General features: G+C 44.8%; 1 protein-coding gene and 1 long non-coding RNA gene across 4 annotated transcripts in view; one reads left to right on the forward strand and one right to left on the reverse strand.

Moving 5' to 3' along the window:
* Positions 1 to 551: 551 nt before the first annotated feature.
* On the reverse strand, positions 552 to 7,046 carry LOC311614272. Of its 2 annotated transcripts, none has more exons than XR_014793612.1 (3): positions 6,982 to 7,036; positions 1,468 to 1,719; positions 552 to 827 (listed from the first exon to the last, which is right to left on the reverse strand). It is a non-coding gene; the product is annotated as an uncharacterized lncRNA (long non-coding RNA). The 2 variants fall into 2 exon arrangements; XR_014793613.1 differs by having other exon boundaries at positions 600 to 827; positions 6,970 to 7,046.
* An 11-nt stretch (positions 7,047 to 7,057) lies between these two features.
* The window catches only part of ESRRG (estrogen related receptor gamma), a 414,670-nt gene continuing 402,412 nt past the window's right edge, over positions 7,058 to 19,315 (forward strand). The window contains exons 1-2 of one of the 2 annotated variants that reach the window (XM_084868918.1): positions 7,058 to 7,157; positions 18,323 to 18,580. The gene's annotated coding sequence lies outside the window, so the exon portion shown is untranslated. Of the gene's footprint in view, positions 7,158 to 18,322; positions 18,581 to 19,315 lie in introns of those variants that run through there. The other variant, XM_084868917.1, reaches the window with a different exon arrangement.

The following is a 19,315-nucleotide window of genomic DNA, read 5'->3' on the forward strand; positions in this document are numbered from 1 at the left end:
GCATTCATACCCTTTTCCTCTGCCTTTTCCTTACCAGCAGGTTCCTCTTCCTATAACAAAAATCATGGCTCCATAGACACTGGGTAAGCGAATGAATGATTGGATTCCTGTCTGTAGAGTAACGGAAGGTTAACTGGTTGGGCTTCCCATGCCAAGCCATCCTGGGGACAAGCCCTCCCCCCACCCTCCACATAGAGTTCACAGAGAAAATCTAGGTGAGCCTCAGTTCACCTTCCTGACCTTCTTCCAGGGAATCGGGGTCAGCCTGGCACGCTGTGTTCTCAGTAAGTGCCTGGGCCAGTCTGATGGGCCACCGTTTTGTTACCTACTTCACTGACCAACCAAGGTTGCCTGGGATTGATTGAAAGATGCTATTTTTGTTACTTGAAGTGCGGCCATAAAGAAATGATATTGGTTTTCTTGTGTGAGTCCTAAACCAGCTACGAAGGGGATATTAAAAGAGAAATTCCCAAAATGTCTAGAGCAATCGCAGGTAGTTCTGTGTCCTCCCCAGGTGACTGTTTTGTAAAGACATGCTCATTTGGATGTGTGGTTTCTGGTGTGTTTAATAAATACCAGTTTCATGGCTGAAAGAGCCTCACTTCACAGATGTGGTTCTTCTGGATGGAAGGAAAGCACATGCCCTGGCCGGTTTGGGTCAGTGGATAGAGCGTTGACCTGTGGACTGAAGAATCCCAGGTTCAATTCTGGTCGGGAGCACATGCCTGGATTGTGGGCTCCATCCCCAGTGGGGGGTGTGCAGGAGGCAGCGGATCGGTGACTCTCATCATTGATGTTTCTGTCTGTCTCTACCTCTCCTTTCCTTTCTGAAATCAATAAAAATATATTTTTTAAAAAAAGAAAGGGAAGCACACCTGACATGCATTGTCTGTGACGTCACTGTGACTCTGTGTTTGGAGAGTAATCAATAGACTGAGTCATCTCCCAAGTGCCATGCCATCATCACCCCAGCTTACCTTGAATTATTCACGGCACTTTGACCTTGACAGGGAACAGCTCTACAGTGGTGCCTAGCATTGTTAGGATAGAGTGAAGGAGCCCTTGTGAAATGGGGGAGGGCCCAGCGAACATGTGCTGTGAATTGCCTCCCATTAGAATTCGATGGAACATTTCTCAGAATATAGTTTGACCTGTGGAGAACTTCATCTTGGGCCATAGTTGACATTGCACTTCAAAGGTCTGCTGAAATTTGATGTCTTGGCTTGCTCTGGTCACAGGGAGGAGAGAGGGAGGTGGCATCCCAAAAATGCTCATCAAGGAGGTGAGTTATGAAACCTGAGGTTGGGCTCACCCACGCCACCCTCTGGTGATCACCTTAACACTGATGCTCTGGGGACCATTCCTTGAGGATGGCAGGGCAAATATTAAAGGGAAAATGCAGATGGTAAGAAGTTGCATGACTTGCCCAAGGTCACAAAAGCAGGAAGAAGTTGAAATTAGACTCACACTCAAATGTCCTGACTCCAAATTTAATGTTCTTTCCATGACACTGACTTTCCTCTGCTGGTTCAGCAACTGGCAGGGCCACATAACTGAGCACATAGTCATTAACTGTGGCATCAGGTGGCATCTTGATTATTTTTTCCAGTTGAACATGGATGCCAATGAGAACTCTTTCTCCCTTCTGAACCCAGGCGTGAATGCTGCTATCACACATGGAATATAGAGAATTGATGTCTAGCCACTTAGGCTGTATACCTGAAATTAACATGAAATAATATTAAATGTGAAGTAATATTCAGTAATTGAAAAATAAAATTTAAAAAGAAAGCCCAAAGAACTCCAGAAAACCTTGAATAATATATATAATGATTGAAGCTTTTATTATGTCTCAAGGCCATCATTCTAAATATTGGTGGTTATTGTACACTATCCATGTTGTAGACAGCATGGCATTTGACTTAAATAATTGTGTTAGTCTCTTAAATACAGTTTTAAAATAAACTATTCTGTCAGTGGTTCTTGACCTTTCCAGAATCATGAACCCGTCTGAGAATGTGATGAAAGTTATGAGTTTTCTCTTGAGAACAATGCCCATGTACACACACACATATGCACGCGCGCGGGCGTGCACACACACACACACACACACACACACACACACACATTTTGCCTACAACTTCAAGACTTGTTTAATTCATCCACAAATTCCAGGAGCTTTCATGGAGTCTTAGTTGGGGATCCCTTGCCTCACATGAGATTGTTTTTATTCTTTCATGCAAGAGGCATGGTATACATTTCTATTTTAACTAAATGTTCTAATGGACTTGATCCTAGTCAGTTGATTAACTGTAAACTTTTCCCACAGTTTGTACCATGTCTTTTGAGTCTGGACTTGGACAGGGTGATGGATCTGCACAGCCATCCTAATTCCTCCCTTAACTACCTACAGGACATTGTGAAGTCAAATAACTAACAATATGTAGCAGAAATCGACTTAGATTCTCAGCCAGGGGACCTAAATTCTTGTGTTCATATTCTCTACCAACTTTAACAGTTTTTAGAAACACAACTCTTGGGTACTGGTAAAGTGAGGCACATCTGCCACAATATTTGGTTGTATTGGTAGAGTGCCTTCACTTTGGCTATTTCATCTATCCTAACACAGACCTGGTGAGAAGGTCAATAAGTTATAAGCACTCAATGCATACACATAAGTAAGAAAAGGAAAATGGTAGTTGGTTTGCTCAAAAGTAGTTATATCCAGGAAAGATGTGAGAGGTCCCATTCTGATTCTAGTTCCCAGACAGACCTGTGCTCCTCAACCGATTTCATTATTTAATTCAAGCTACATATGAGCCTAAGGCAGCTAGGCAAAAATGGTTGGATCCATTCATGTCAAATGAAGTCTCTCTTGCAACCTGACTGCGCTAGAAAGTTAGTTACAGGGAAGTATGAATGATGGCTAGAAACATTTGGTTGACACGGTAGGTTTCTGGTATTCTCAGTTATTAATCATTTTATCTCAAATAAGTGGGACCATCATGTCAACGGTAAATCTGGAGATATTTTTGTGTCTAGATTTTTTTTTTCCCCTGAGCTACCCTTAACTGTGCTAGGAATTAGAAATATGATCTCCGTTAACTTCCTTGAGGTGCCCCCCTGTCCTCCTGCACACCCCCCCCCACCCGCAGCATATTTTTGTATTCTCCAAAAGAACATCCTCTTTCACACTTGTAGAAACTTAGAGCTAGAAGAAATTTAGAAATCAGTTAAATAGTGCCTTGTGCAAGAAGGAAACTGAGGCCCAGGATGATGAAGTACGATGCCACAGGATACAACAGCTAATCAGTAACAAACTCAGGATAAGTTCACAGACCTCCTGACTTATTTTCCTATCTTTTTAGGCAGAAAAATTAAAATTTTGACACTCAGAAAATTCAAAAATTAAGCAGGAAAAGGCTCATAAAAGCTAAAAAATTGTGTTAAGTTTACAGTTGCTTCCCACATACTATGATTATATGTATGTTCACCTTTCTTGCCTCCACACTCTCTCATTAATTGTACCTCACAGAATATGCTTCTCCCAACTAAATAACTCCACCTTTGATCTCCTTTGTTGTTTTCTAGGGTCTGTCTGAAACAATGGATAAATATACTTACAATTTCTCCAGTTTAAAGGATAAAACTTCGCTACCTAAAACTTTCAATTTCTATCAAATTGAAAATCGGCACTGATTTCTCCAAAGGTTTTTTTTTTTTTGTTTTTTTTTTGTTGTTGTTTTTTTTCAATTAGTGCAGCAGAAGCTATTTAAGGAGAGGCAGTGTTGTACTTGGCTCCATGCTAGACCTACCGGAAGAGTCAGGGGAAAACGCATAATCCTGTCAGAAAAGATATGAGATGTGAAAAGACAAAAATAAATAGCCTTAGCTGGTTTGGCTCAATGGATAGAGTGTCGGCCTGCAGACTGAAGGGTCCCAGGTTCAATTCCAGTCAAGGGCGCATGCTTAGATTGCGGGCTCTATCCCCAATAGGGGGTGTGCAGGAGGTAGCCGATCAATGGTTCTCTCTCATCATTGATGTTTCTATCTCTCTCTTTTTCCTTTCTCTTTGAAATCAATAAAAAAATGTTAAAAAAAAAATAAGTCCCACAAACAGTGAAGGAGCAGTGATGTCATATGTAGACGTGAACACCGTGGAATAGAGAGAATGATCAATACACCCAACAATAGTAAATAATGGCTTTGTGGGCAAAGTAGGATTGGAACTTGGCCTTGACGAATGCATAGACTTTGCATAGCAAATGGCAGATCAGGGTGTTGAGTGCTGGGCAATGGCACTGGAGTAGGAGCTAACACTGGGGAGGAGATGGGCAATGGGTGACCAGCTCCTCAAAGCAAACCTGCAAGATGCCAGTCATTAGGAAGAAAGTTGGATAGGTGGGTAGGTAGGTAGGCTGGACAAGTGCTTGATAGTGAGGAATCCCAGCTGTGTAACTTTGGGCAACTTACTTGACTTCTCTGTGCCTCCATTCCTTTGGGGAAAATGGGAATAGCAATCACCCCTCTCTCCTGCTATTGTTGGGATGATTTAGTTACATGTTCTGTGCACCAGGGGAGGTTAGGACAGTGCCTTCCAAGTGTTCGTTCACCTTAGTAAGCATTTCCATGCCCTCTGGATTTGGATGGGGAGTGAACGCAAATAGGCTACACCAGTATTCACCATTCTACTTAGCATGAAGTCAGAAAATAAAGACTTGAAAGTAGTCTGAGGAGTCTGGACTGAATGAACAGCAGAGCTGTTCTTAGGCTGAATTGGATTGAGAAAATTACGCTTAGAAGGATCTCTTCAAACCTACAGGGGTACTCTACCAGTGCCCTTTGCTGGCGACTCAAACCTCTCAGCCCCTGGGGAAGGGGACCACATGCAGGTGGACGGGTGACAAACAGCATGGAAGGCATTTGGGGGGGAAAAATGGTTTTCAAGGTATTAAAGCGAGTCTAATTTTCATGGTTCTCCCTCTTTGCAGTGGGCCTTTAAGGGAGGGTCCAGTTCTGAGGTTAATAAGTAAAACAACTGAGAACCACGTTTGGCAGATTGAATATTAACCAGCCCCTCTTGGGTAGTTACTGAGACACCAGTCAGTGGAGAGGTGATGCTCAATCTGGTTCCGAGAGGGCCTTTGCCTGGTCTGGGCCATCCTTGACATTGATAACCTTCAAGCATCTGCCAGACTGCACCAGTTCTTCCCCTTGCCTGTCTTTTTTCTCAATGATAACTTGGCATTCCTGGGTGACAGATAAGCAGGGGCCCATGCATTATGTCCGATGGTTAAGGGTGGAGAGGCATCTTTCAGATTTGGAATCTGTCTACTACTGGCCCATCGTTCTGAGACCCTCTGAAGTTTGAATGACAGAGGCTCTTCCCCAGTTCTTATCTCTTGACCTTGTACAACCATAGTGACTTCCATATGGAATTTGCTAGGGATTCGTGGTCCGTGACTCCAAAGGGAAGAGATCCAAAAAGCTCCTTTCATTAAACTTAGCCAACCTCTGAAATAGGTAAACTATTTTTAAACCGCTGGCAGCTGTAGGTGATCTTGGATGAGTTTGAAAATCTTTGCTTTTCAGATCTGACACTCTCCCCCATGCTTTATTTGTTATTATTATTTTTTTGCAACCTCGGCTTTTGCTGTCATCTTTCAGGAATCTGGAGTCAGTAGCACAGTGGCTTTACCAATACATGATGTTGACCAAGGTCAACAAGAGACCTGGAGGGGACGAGGATCGGGATGGGGGGGATTCCGAAACCCATTCTACTACTCCAGACGAGGGATTAGTGATAAAGCAGGGAGAAATACTTGCCAAAGCCGACACTAGGTATTTATTTTTCTGTGCTGTCCACCTGGTGATTCATATACACAATATTACGAGGAGTAGAAATTACAGAAAACACACCACACAATGTAGCAATAGCACAAACTCCATATTATAAAGAAGACGTCATCACGCCGCCTCCGGTACATTTTCACATTTGCAGAAGTAAATATTAAAGGTTATACTTTGAGACCTGTTCTACTGATTCTAGGAAACAGTATTACAAAAATGACAAATCCAGTGATTAGCCGGCAATCATATCCTTGTATTAAAAAAAAAAAAAAAAAAACAACACAAAAACTTTCATGCTGGTGTTGAAGAATTCAATTAAAATCTTATTATCCTTTCTGTCCTTTCGGACTGCCCTGGCTAGGTCAGTGCCAGGAGTCCCCCAATTTCCCAGCGCCTCTGTGCAGCCCCTCATCTAGCTTGGCTGGCACTCTCTCTTCCTCTCTTTCTCCCTCCCTCCTTCCCTCCCTCCCTTATTCCCTCCCTCCCCTGCCCCCTCCCCATTTTAAAAGGCTTTAAAGAACATCTCAGGGAGACAAAAATAGCTCCAGTTGTGAGAGGCCTACACCGTGGGAAGGCAACTGAGAGATGCAAGTCAGCAAGTGGCAGCAGCGGAGAACATGAGGGTCTGGCCCCGCGCGGAGGTGCCCGGGCCCGGTGGGTAGGAGGGCAGCTGGGTTCTCTGCGGGGCGGTGGGCCAGGCAGTCTGGGGTCCCGGGCTGCAGCGCCTCTGGCTCCGGCTTCCCCTCCCCCCGGGTTTTTAAAGGCTATTTTGCCCAGGCGGGGACTGGCGCCAGTCAAAAGGAGCAGTTGGCGCTGAATGTCACCCTGAAGGTAAAGTGAAAGACAAAAGATGAACGCATGCTTGCTTTCCCTTTGCAGCGGCTGCGGCAGCAGCGGCGGCCAGAGCAGCAGGATTTAAAGGGGCAAAAAAACCCTCCCGCCCAGACACACGCCCAGAGGTGCCCTTTCTGCAAACGCAATCATGCCACCCAGTCATGACCTTGCTGGGAATCTGGGGGGCTCCTAAAAAAAAAAAAATCGATTTTTTTTTTTTTAAAGCAAGAGAGGGAGGGACGGAGAGAGCGAGAGAAACGCATGCAAACAGAAACGTGCACATACCACGTTACCCACCCGAGGAGACCCCGGCAGCCTGGCTCTTCTCTGGCCAAGTTATCATTGAGAAAACAGACTGGCATCATGACGTCCCGGGTCACAGGGAGTGCGGACCGACGCTACCAAGAGCGGAGGGAGGCGCCCGGGCGCTCCGGCTAGCGGCGGGCGCCCCTCGGCCCCTGCAGCCCGGCTCGGTGAGTGACAGCCGCTCGGGACTCGGACCCGCGGCCAGGCCTGAGCCTCCCGTGCGCAGGGGGTCCGGTGGGGGGCCGTGCCCTTGCCCGCGGCGGGCCAGCCCGCACCCCCTCGCCGCCCGCCGAGGTCGCGGGAGCCCGGCTGGCGAGGAGGAGGAGGAGGAGGAGGCGTGTGTAGGACGCGCAGTGTCCCTGCATGGGGGGTTCGTAGACTTTCCCAGCCAAAGGCACCGAGGGGGCCGGCTCCTTTAAAACGCCCCCCGACGTCTCACCTGGTTCCCCCCCTCGCGCCGCAGTTGTGACCCCGCCAAGGTAACTGGTCCTGATTTTTAGCATCAACATCTGCAGGCTGACATCCCCGCGGGGGGCGTTCTGGATTTGCAGTCCTGGTGGAAAGCCCTTTGCCACCTCCCTCCCAGCCCCTTCACTTGTTTAGAGTGTTTTGGAGAAGAAAAACAAAAACAAAAACAATAAACACAGCAGTACCCCGCCCCCAATAACATGGCCCTAAGTCCTGTCCCCCTCTGTAGACTCGCGCCTCACCAAGGTTGCAAATCTGCCAGTGTGTGCTCCAGACACACACACAGATCCTAAAAGCAAGGATTTGTGCCTCCAGCACCTCTCCCTTCCCCCTCCTGGATAGAGACTTTGGTGCTGGCACCCGAGTGAGGGCAGAGTTAGGGCAGCAGGACCGGAAGGGGTGGGGGGAGCCCTCTGTCCTCAGCCAAGGAGGGGAGGGGGGAGAGGGGTGATGCAGGAGTTGAGGGCTCAGAAGTCCTGTGATCCCTCCTGCTGCTGAGTCCTAGGTGTCTCCCTCCTGCCCTCTGCGCCTCTCTCCCTCCCTCTTCCCCTCTTCCCCTTCCCTCTCCTCTGGGGGGGGCTCAGAAGTTGCTGGGAGGTCACCAACCACCATTTGAAGTATTTCAAACCACCACCCCTTAAGCCCTGAGAAGCATTTGCAGGATAGAACCCGCCCCCTCTCATCACTCCTGTTTGGTGATGGATGATTCTTAGAGAAAGACACAGAGGGCAAAGCTTTCCTCCCCTCTCTTCTCTCCCTTCTGCATGCCTGCCCTCCCCCTTTCCCAATCTTAATGAGCAATTCTGGAAGCGTCTGGAAGGGCCTGGAGAAAGCCCCGCGGTGCCTGGGTGCTGGGGAGTGGTTGTGTGTGTTTGTTTATTGTGCTGGCTTCGGTCTTGTTGTGGGTGGCCACATGGGTCTGCTTAAGCAGGGAAGCACGCTGGCTGTGTTTGTGTTGTACTACCAGAACCGGTGGCCGTACAACCCGACACAGACACACGCAGAAAGCAAATGATTCCGCTAACACAGACCAGAGGGCAATGCTGAAAATAGCACCTCCTCTCTCTATCTCATAAAAAAAAAAAAGAGAGAGAGAAATTCTCAGCTAGTGAGTTCAGAGAAATTGCTCTTAGGTCCACATATGACCTCCCACGACTTTCATAACACTCCTGCTTAATACTTTAAGTCAAGATCAAGAGACCTGTGGGGGTATGGAAGTGCTGGGAGCAGCTGAAGGCTTGGGCCAGTTGTGAAGAGAAACTCTCCTTTGTTTCTCCTGCTCCCCAGAGACCAAATGGGGGCGTGTGTTTGGAAGATGCCCACGTTCAGAAGCAGCAGGCAGGAGGGGAGGCAGGGGATGGAGTTGGACTTGGTGCCAGAATTCCTCTTTTTTTCTGTCCAGTAGATTGGATGTTATCAACATGAGTTCACCAGCCAGTGTCATTGCGGGAAAAGGAGGGAAATTTGAATCGTTCTCGAGTTCTCAAGTCTGAGCTGAGGAGTAGCCCATAGAAAGAAAGGACATAGAAACCTTGATGGATGCCAAGTGCCTTGTCCTTCAAATCAGGAAAGGATCACACATATTATGGAGCTGGCCTAGATGACTTACAGGCATGCTTGTCTGCTATACATGACTTGGTTATTTTTACATATCTCATAACTCTTGAAACTCCCGTTACGTGGAAGGAAACGTGTGTGTATTGAGCGCGGTGTTATAGAGATAACATGGTCCATGGCCTGGGGTGGTGAACATTGATAGAAAGATCATTTATGTTCTTTAATAAACCCAAATAGCACTGAAACCTTCACGCATGGTATATACCGAGACGTACTGGCCTTCTTTCAGGGGAGTAAAGGGACTTTCTGATGGGTGGGGTTGTGCTTTAATGAAATAGAGCCCATCCATCGATTAGGTCCCCAGATGTATGCCCCTCAATTTACACTGAGTGGCTAGATTATTATGATCTCTTAATGCATAATAATCTGGCCACTCAGTGTATATCCTATATAATAAAAGGCTAACATGCAAATTGTCCCCCTCAACCAGGAGTTCCACCAGCAGGCAGGCAGGCCAACTGTCCATGTTCCCTCCCTTTGACCAGGCTGGCTGGACCCCACCCATGCACGAATTCATGCACCGGGCCTCTAAAATATAAATACACACACACACACACACACACACACTCACTGAGTGGCCAGATTATTATGTGTTCAGATATCATCATAATCTGGCCACTCAGTGTATTTTGTACATTTTTCCCCCCCAGAAATTAAAAGATTAGCATGAGAGGGCTATGTTCTCATTTTCCAACCCAGCACCACTTATTATTTACTGCACCAGTATTTCCATAGTTTTTTTTGAGTTCTGAACTTAAATCAGCATGTAAATGGTAATGGCAAGGACAGCAACCATGCAGACAGCTGAAGGGCTGTGAGGGAAAATATGCTGAGAACATTTCGGGCTGTTCTCAGTTGCCTTGTTTATGGGGACATTCCAGTTGCAGCTAGAATTTTAGCAAGAGCCTGTCACAGGTAATGGGCTTATGTTGGAAAAGGATCCTTAGGTGTTTCTTGTTTCTCCCTCATACACATGCCATGCATCTTAGCTAAACACTTAGGGCAGAACTGTCGCGATGCCTCACGACATTTCACATCTAGACAAATCCCTAGATCAGTGTGTTACAGGAAAGGGGGTTAATTTATGAGTTTCTCCTTTTGTTTACAGGGTATCGATACAAGTAGATTAGTCTTGTTTTATTATTACTTTTAATACACGTTTTCAAAATTGATTTCAAAGAGGAAGGGAGAGGGAGAGAGAGATAGAAACATCAGTGATGAGAGAGATAGAAACATCAGTGATGGGCTTCTGGGGATCGAGCCCACTACCCAGGCATGTGCCCTGATGGGGGATTGAACATGATCTCCTGGTTCATAGGTTGATGCTCAACCACTGAGCCATGCCAGCTGGGCTTGTTTTATTATTTTTTAATGTCTTGTGTGTTTGACTGCATTAAATGCAAACAAGTTATATTTGAGGAAGTTCAAGTTTGCCTTCCTGATTGACCTATGAAGTTGGTTTCAATTAGACATGGAAAATCTCATTATCCCAGCGGAGGGATTTATGGTAAGACAGAGGAATTCTGTCTTAGTCTCAACATGGTTGGGACACTGCGGAAGGAGAGAGGGAAAATGCCAGGAGCCAGTTTAATGAAGAAAAACACTGGTGAGATGCTTTTGAATAATAGATAGGCGATGTGATGGTCAACCACAAGATAAAATTTTTATACAGGACTTTTATGGCTTTAAACAGGCTGCATTGTAAACTAAGCTGACTGCTCTATTAAGTCATTTATAGTTTTCAATTATTTAACATTTCTGGCTAACTCATCTTCCGTGGTCTTCTTCTGTACCCATCAGAAATACAGATGGTAGTCATTGCTTGTTGTTAGTGTAGGGACTTTGCAATGGAGCTGGGTTGAGTTTGAACTTCTCGCAACAAGAGTTACAAAGGCGGCACAAAGGGAAAAAATGTTATGGAAACAGATGGAACCCTATAAAGTGGAGATCCCTCCCGCATCCACAGTACCTAACACAGTCTGTGTCACGCTCCTTAAGAAACCTGGGAAGTACCTGCCTTCTAGGAACTGTGCATTTGGAAATTCTATCTCCCTTTCAGTGCAGGTCTTTTGTTTTCTCCACGGAGCAGATGGCGACGCTTTCCATGGAATCACTGTTATGAGAAAACCAACTAAAAACTTTGGTAGGAACATTGGAATCTGTCAATTTGAAGTAACGATGGACCTAGTTTTGCTGCAATACTGTGATTTTCGTTTATTCACTTGAAATTTCGGTATGAAGTCAACATAATGTCCTGGGGCCTCTGGGCAAACAAAGACATTTTCTCTGGTCACTTTGCTATTCATTTTTTTAAAGCTGTGGGCTAATTTGGCTTTGTGAGTCAGTTGTTTCTTTTTTAATTAATTAATTTTTTATTGATTTCAGAGAGGAAAAGAGAGGGAGGAAGAGAGAGAGATAGAAACATCAATGATGAGAATCATTGATGTGCTGCCTCCTGAACGCCCCCTGCTGGGGATCGAACCCCCTGCTGGGACAACCTAGGCATATGTCCTTACTTGGAACCGAACTTTGACCTTCTGGTTATAGGTCCACACTCAGCCACTGAGCCATGCAGGTTGGACTGTGCATTTATTTGTAGGTTAGCATCTCCAGACCAATAGGGCCCTAGGAATAAGAGCAGGAAACTATGAAGATCATCTAAATGCCCCTCACCCTCTCATGCTAGCGGGTGGGAGTGGGGCACTGTAGGAAACTTGAAGGATCTTTCTCTGGGATCATCATCTTTTGATGATTTGGATCCTAATTTATGCACTTTGTTTTGTAACCAATGGTGGTGGTGGCCAAAAGGGAGAGCCGGAAGCTGTGGGGATTTCTTTTCTTTTCCGTGGAGATTAAATACCATAAATTTACTCAACACTGATGATTTCAAATGGGAAAGGTCACTACCCCCATAGCTCCATTGCTGTGGGTGTAAACCCCACTTCCCATCCCAGGAATGTCTACCATGCACAGATAGCTAATTATGCCATTGTGATCGATAATTCCCGCAGAAGAAGGATCAGCAGTAGTTTTAAATCAGGCCTCTGTTTATATTTCTATGATGAAGACTACTTTGTTCGTTTAAACAAGGGGATGGCCATAGTTACCACAAAAGAGGGTTGAATGCATGTGGGATCCCTGTGATAAAATGTAAGTTACTGGACATTCAAAGATACTTTATTCACTTATGAGCACTTATAGCTGTTTCAGATGGTTCACCTGCTAAAATAAACTACCTGGTAGAACTCTATACAGGATGCTGATGAATACATGTGCTTATTTTACTTCCCTTCTGCCAAAGAGTTGTGTTTTTTTAAGGTAGCAGATATGCATATATGACATGGTAATTTTTCATTGTATTGAAGGTTCAGTTTTTGGAGGCTAACTTGACATGACGCATGGCAAAACTTTTGTATTCCTACTTTGAAAGTTACTTGTGCAGTAGGATAAATAGTGTTCACAGATGTCTGTGTTACTAGAGTGGCCCATTTACATCCTATCTTGCTTGAAGATATATTAGGTTAATAAGGTTGATTTTATGACCAATATAATTTATATTCACTAATATCTAATTTTATTAGCACAAGTAGAGATTGTGAAGCAAATTTCCATATATGTTAAATACTAAGAGCAAGAATAACTTTCGTAAAGTGTGTTACACTTTATAAGCATACATTACCCATAAACTGTTCTTTAGAAGAATATTTATTGTAGTTTCTTACTCAAGAAGGCACTCCGTTTTTACACTATAAACATCTTATGAAAATAGATTCTTTTATTAGTTTCCTTCTTTTCTTCCGCTTTCTCTCTCCTTCTCTCCCTCCCTCCCTCCCTTCCTTCCTTCCTTCCTTCCTTCCTTCCTTCCTTCCTTCCTTCCTTCCTTCCTTTTTTCTCTCTTAATGGGAAAACAGCCAGTGATGTTTTTGTGTGTGTGGAACACGTGTAATTGCCCATCAGACATTTCTATTAGAAAAGGAGCTGTAACAAGCAATCCAACATGATTTTTGGAATATATATCCTGCCTACCAGTGCTCTTGAGGAAAATGTAAGGTTGCAGAAATCATTTCATGCCCTGTATGTTTTCAAACATAAATCAGGAAAATTGTTAGCGAGTTATAGCTCTTCTTAGAGACGGTGACTATAGTACTATAGTAAACACAGGCTATATATTTTTCCAAGTTATTATGTGTGGAAAGAAATCCAAAGTTGGCTCTTTAGAGGAACCGTTTAATTCAGTTATCAGAAATTCATTTTCTATTTAGTATGAACATTTATTTCCAAGGGTTGCAGAAATGGGACATAATAGCTGATGATCCTTTAGATCCATCACCTTCAGAGTTAGAAACTTGCTCATTTTAGCTAATGTGTAAACGACTGAACATCTGTCTTCAGTTAAGAACCAGTCAGAACAGTCCGAGGTAGAGTTGATAGTCTGATCTTTTACCCTCTTCAACAGAGAGCAGCAAAGCTTTTACTCTGTCTCTTCATTTCTAAAAGGGAGGGATTTGACTTGATGATCTCCAATGCACTTCACCCTTGAATTAAATAATTGATTAATAATGAATGAACCAATGGATTATATCCCTGTCTATTTCTATTCTGTAAGCCAATTACTGACTAAAATATGACCTTATGCCATGGCCAGAAATACTAGTGTGTGGAGTAGGAATTGAGCTCAGGTTTAGTGCCTTGATATTAAAGCTTTATGAAATTTTGACACTTAAATTTGCATTAAAATATTTTATTTGCAGGTCAATGATTAGATATTAAAAAAACACTTTTTTTTTTAACCTAAGATAATCTTATATTCTGACGGCTAGGTTAGGCCATAAAAAGCTATGTTACTTTTATTAGAGTGAAATATTGTATATCAGTGATGAAAAATGTGAAAAGCAGTTCTGCTATGATACAAGCGATAAACGTAATAAAAAGGCAATAGAATTGAATGTCAGTTTATCACTTATTTAGAAACCAGAGGGTTGAGATTTAAGAGAATGTGCATGTAACTTCAAGTTAAAAAGATGGATTATAACCATTGCAGTCTCTGAGGGGGATTTTAAGAAATTTTCGGGATTTTTAGCGGTTGGTTACAAAGTCGGTGGCTTCCTCCCTCCCACCCCAATAGTGTAACATTAGCGATCTTTCTAATATTGTCACCTGTGATGAGATGTGTTTTTTTGACACCCAAATGCCTTGAAGAGCAGGAGAGCCAGGGAGAATGGAGAGGAAAATTATTCTCTGAACTAATTGTCCAAGATGTGAGAGAAGAAAAGGTAGAAGGTGGTTGAAGGTATAAGACAGAGGCACATATCTGTGTATGTGTGTAAGGTAGTCTGGTCTGCATTTAACTGGTCTGTGGAGGAGAAAGCACAAGGAAAAAGAGGGCAATGAATGCCTGCACATTCCACATGTGTTAGTGACATAGAAACCTTTGGGAATTGGGTTAAAGCATCCATTTTGGAATTTGTGCTGGGCCACTTATTACCTGTGTGCTTTTGTAACATCATTAAATTCCCTGAATTGGTCTTATCTGTAAAAAGTTGAATAATAAAAGCATCTGCTTCCAAGATAGTTGTAGTAGTGGAGTGAGATCCATGGGTATAAAAGTGCTTGGAAAATATTTTTATAGGGGTGGGTAAAGGTAGGTTTACAATTGTTCATAGGGAAAGACATCTACACTAATAAAAGAGTGACATGCAAATTAACCATCACTACACCCACAAGCCATGCCCACCAGCCAATGAGGAGCGAGTATGCAGATTAAACCAACCAAGATGGCAGCTGGACACAGAGTGAGTAGGAGGCTTGGGTTTCCCTGGCAATGGAGGAAGCCAAGTTTTCTGCCTGCTCTGGTGAGCCATGGGCTCTGCTCAAGGCTACATAGTTTCAATTATAGACAATAAATAAATCCCAACAAAAATGGCTGCAGCATGGAGCGAGCAGGAGCCTTGGGTTTCTTTGGCGATGGAGGAAGCCAAACTTTTCTTCCCCTCTGGCTGGCCCTGGGCTCTGCTCAAGACTACAAAGTTTCAATTACAGAAGATAAATAAATCCCAGATCCCAGGGCCTCCACTTGGGTCACCTGGGGGCATGGCCACCACTGGCCCCTCGCCCAGGCCACCCCATGACCCAAGGGAACCTCCACACTCATCTGGGATACCCTTCAGGGCAAACCAGCTGGCCTCAACCTGTGAACCAGGCCTCTATTCTATCTAATAAAAGAGTAATATGTAAATTGACCTTCACTCCAACACTCAAGATGGCTGCCCCTATGTAGACACAATATGGCTGCCATAAGATGGCCAGCAGGGGAGGGCAGTTAGGGGGGACCCAGGCTTGCAGGGGAAAGCAATTGGGGGGGGGGACAAGGTCTGCAGGGGAGGGCAGTTGGGGAGGACCAGGCCTGCAGTGGAGGGAAATTAGGGGTGACCAGGCTGGCAGGGGAGTAGTTAGGCATCAATAAGGTTGGCAGGGGAGTAGTTAGGGAGTGATCAGGCTGGCAGGAAGAAGCGGTTAGGGGCAATCAGGAAGGCAAGCAGGCGAGCAGTTGGGAGCCAGCAGTCCTGGATTATGAGAGGGATTCCAGAATCGAGAGCATGTAGGCTGGGCTGAGGGCCGCGCCCCCCCCCCGTGCAATAATTTTGTGCACCGGGCCTCTAGTAGTACAATAATAAGTAACTCAAGAATAAACTCTGTTTCACAACTGAAAACCTACTTGTAGTTGAAGGTGGTGAGGAAAAATCATTGGGTCAACCAGTTCTCCATGCTGAGCAAGTTTTAGGCTATTTGTTTTCACTCCAGAGTGGTCTTTGATAGGCCTGTTTCTTGTCCACTATGGTCCAAGAACTGTGCTAGATACTTTACATATTACTTTATTTAGGGAGGAAGCAGGAAACAGTATGCAGCTGGCCACTTAAATGCAGCAAGCCTGATAATTCTAACCTAAGCGATGCTAATATGTGAAGAGCATGTTCAGTTTCCTTTACAGATGGCCACAGCTTGTCTAAATAAACATGTGAATGACTGAAAAGGAAAACAACATATTGAATAATTGTTTTCTTTGTCTCAAACATGGCCTGTCCCTTGCACTTCTGCATTGGTGTTGATATTTGTCTAAATTTCCTGGATTTTTGTTAAGGCTGAAGGAATCCTTCCTTATCTGGCAGTAAATCCTCATATTTAATAATATAAATTCCATTTAAAAAAAGATTTCCAGGATATAACAGCACTAATTAATGTACTACATGAGCTGAACTCCAAGTTCTATATTCTAGACTGATCTCTTTCTAGAATATTTTCTTGTTTTTAATGTCTCATTCACTGATAAATATCTAGCCAATTCTTCCATCGGAAATGGATTACATTTCAAAGCATAAAATGAAGCAGTAGGTCAACAATTATTCAAGACATTTGGCCTGCGAGTACAGACAATATATCTTCAAAAGGCAAATCCAAAAATCTGCTTGGATCCTCCCTCAGAGTGGCCATGTGTTAAGTATTTGAATGAGATGAGTCAAGGCATTTGAAAGCGTTTAGTGCTTCATGAAAGAGACTACACAAGTTCTGGGAGGCAAGGAGGAATGACCTCGCATGTGGCCAAGAGCTTGAGAGGAGCAGCCGTGTCTCACATGACTTTGTACCCCCTCCCCTGTGTCTGGCACCATGCCCCATTCCTAGAGGAGGCTCAGCCAATGTTTTTAAATGCATGGGTGCCAGGCACTGTGGCCAGCCCCTGACGTATGTGAGTATGTGACTCCTTAAATCTTCACGGCAATCTTGTATGATAGCTGCCATGTCTCCATCTAATAGCTGAGGAAACAGAAGTTTGGAGCTTTGAAGCAACTGCCAACCTCATGCAGGTGGCAAGTAATGGGGCCAGGATAGGAAGCTAAACCCATTTGGCACCAGAGCCCAGTCTTCTCCTCACGTTCTGTGAGCTCTGGGATATCAAGGGTTATGATTACTTTTGAACAATAGGCCCCAAGGTGAGCCAAGGCCTTCCTGGGATAATTCCCAGGCTGTGCAGGCAGCTCCTGGGCTGGCGTTCAGAGAATTAGAAGCACATGGCCCTGTGAGGCCTGCCACGTTGAACGTGGCCTTTTGTTAAACTGTCAGTTCTGATTTCTGCCCTTTGAAGTGAAATGCACAGTCGTGAGAAAATACCATATAATAGACCATCACCTAGACTTGTCGTTGGGACGGAAGGAAGAGGAAGGGCAGGGAGGAACACAGAAAGTAAAGTGACTAAGCAATGACAGGGATCGAGTTTGCTATGGCAACCAATAGCCCCCGCCCCCTCTGTCTCTTATGAGTTGGCAAGGTCAAGAACTTTCCTTCTCCCTCATATTAAGGGTGGTAAAGAGGGTGACTCCTGAACATCCTAAACCATGTCCTGTATTGTGTCACTGTTCCCAGCATTGCCATAGTCTTGGGATTCTAGTAGGTTCTACTAATAAAGGTCATAAAGAATAAGAAAATGGTCCCCAATCAAACAGTCATGCTAAAAATCCAGCCTCTAAATTTGGAAGCAGCGTACAGGTACTGCCAGACTGGTAGGACTCAGTGACTGAGCATTGACCTCTGAACCAGGAAGTCATGTTTCTCTTTGTTGTCAGAGCACATGTCGGGGTTACAGGGTTATAGGCTGGATTCCCAGTGTGGGGCTTGCTGGAGGCAGCCGATCAATGATACTCCCTCATCATTGATGTTTCTCTCTCTTTCTCCCTCTCCCTTCCTCAATAAAAATATATTACCCCCCCCCCCCCAAAAAAAAAAAACAAACCTGGGTACTACGTTACCCATCCCTAAATTATTTTTTCTTCAATGTATTTGTGAGGAATGTCAGGGGAGTCATAAATCCTCAACACAGGATTAGTGTCGTGTGGATTTGAGGGTTTATAGACAAAAGAGAGAGAAATGTGTTTTAGAAATGGGCACTCAGTTCTTAAATCCCATGAAGATATAGCCCGTGGGAGGTCAGGACGGCAGAGGTCAGGGCTGCATGTAAGATAAGCCCGGGGAATGACCGCAGCATCACCAGAGGCTTGTGGGTGGGTAGCTGTGCTTGGTTTCCCATGGAGGTGAGACCTGGTGGGGACACATCTCCCCCCCCCCCCCCCGCCTGGGGGTGGAGGCTGCCCGGGTGAATTGTGTGAAGTTGTCAAAGGTTGCTCTGCTCTCCAGCACTTGGCACCGGCCCCGCTGAAATGTGATGCCATTGGTTTTCAGTAAAGGTTCCTTTCTGCAGGGCTGCAAACACGGATCAGCTGCTCCCGTGTACACACAACCCGGGAGCAGACCAACCGGCACATTCCCAGCAGCCTCCCGCACCCCGAGACTGTCCGAGACCTCCTCTGCACGCAGGAACTTTGCTTGTCGCTTGTCAGATGTAGCACCATGCTCCTGTCATCAGATCCCAGCTAGGCTCCTGGCTGCACGGGAGAGAGGCTTCCTTAAGACATTTGTCCTTGAAACTGCACCAAACTCTTGGAAGAACCCAGAACGTGTGAGTATGTGCGATTTAGGCAATAGTGCAGGGCTGGGCTGCAATCAACCCTTATACAATATCCGATTAGCAGAGCAGGAGGGCTCCCTCCGACGTTACGTTACATTCATTTTCAATTCGTTCTGAGGAAACAAATCAATTGTAGCTTCTGATACAGTGACTTTGCAGTAGACGGGGTTGTAGCGTGTTAGCTTTAACTATTTGCTGTTCTCACTTGGCTTTGCAATGTGACTTGGGGGACGATTATTTGGGGGGGGGCGGGGGAGGCAGGCAGTAAACTATACAACTTGTCCATGTTTACAAGGTTGAAAGTGTCAGTCATGTCCATCTCCAGAAACAAGTTTGCTTTGGGGGAATGTTTGTAAGGAATTAATCACAGAGATTCACGGGCAATTGAAGGAATGCGTACTGCTCTTGCTCTGAATAAAACATATTAGATTGCAGTTTTAATTTACTCAGAAAGAGTACATTAAATTCCACTGAGATTTTTGCTTTAATTGATCTCTACCCAGCGCTGTCTGTTTGGTGTTTTGCTGTCTTGCATGCCTCTGTGTGAGCTCCTTGCTGGGATTGCAGTCTGCTTAAACCTGTATGGAGGTGCTCTCTCTCGGCCCTCAGAACACTCAGGTGTGATAAACGCTCACAAATGTGGGTGGGAGTGGTGGGTGTGTTTTAAAGGATGGTCTTCATACTTGGAAGGCTTTTTAGATGCGTAATGTGAAGGGCTGTCAGATG

The sequence above is a fragment of the Pipistrellus hanaki genome, assembly GCF_964339955.1.
Source record: "Pipistrellus hanaki genome assembly, chromosome: 20".
Classification (NCBI taxonomy): domain Eukaryota; kingdom Metazoa; phylum Chordata; class Mammalia; order Chiroptera; family Vespertilionidae; genus Pipistrellus; species Pipistrellus hanaki.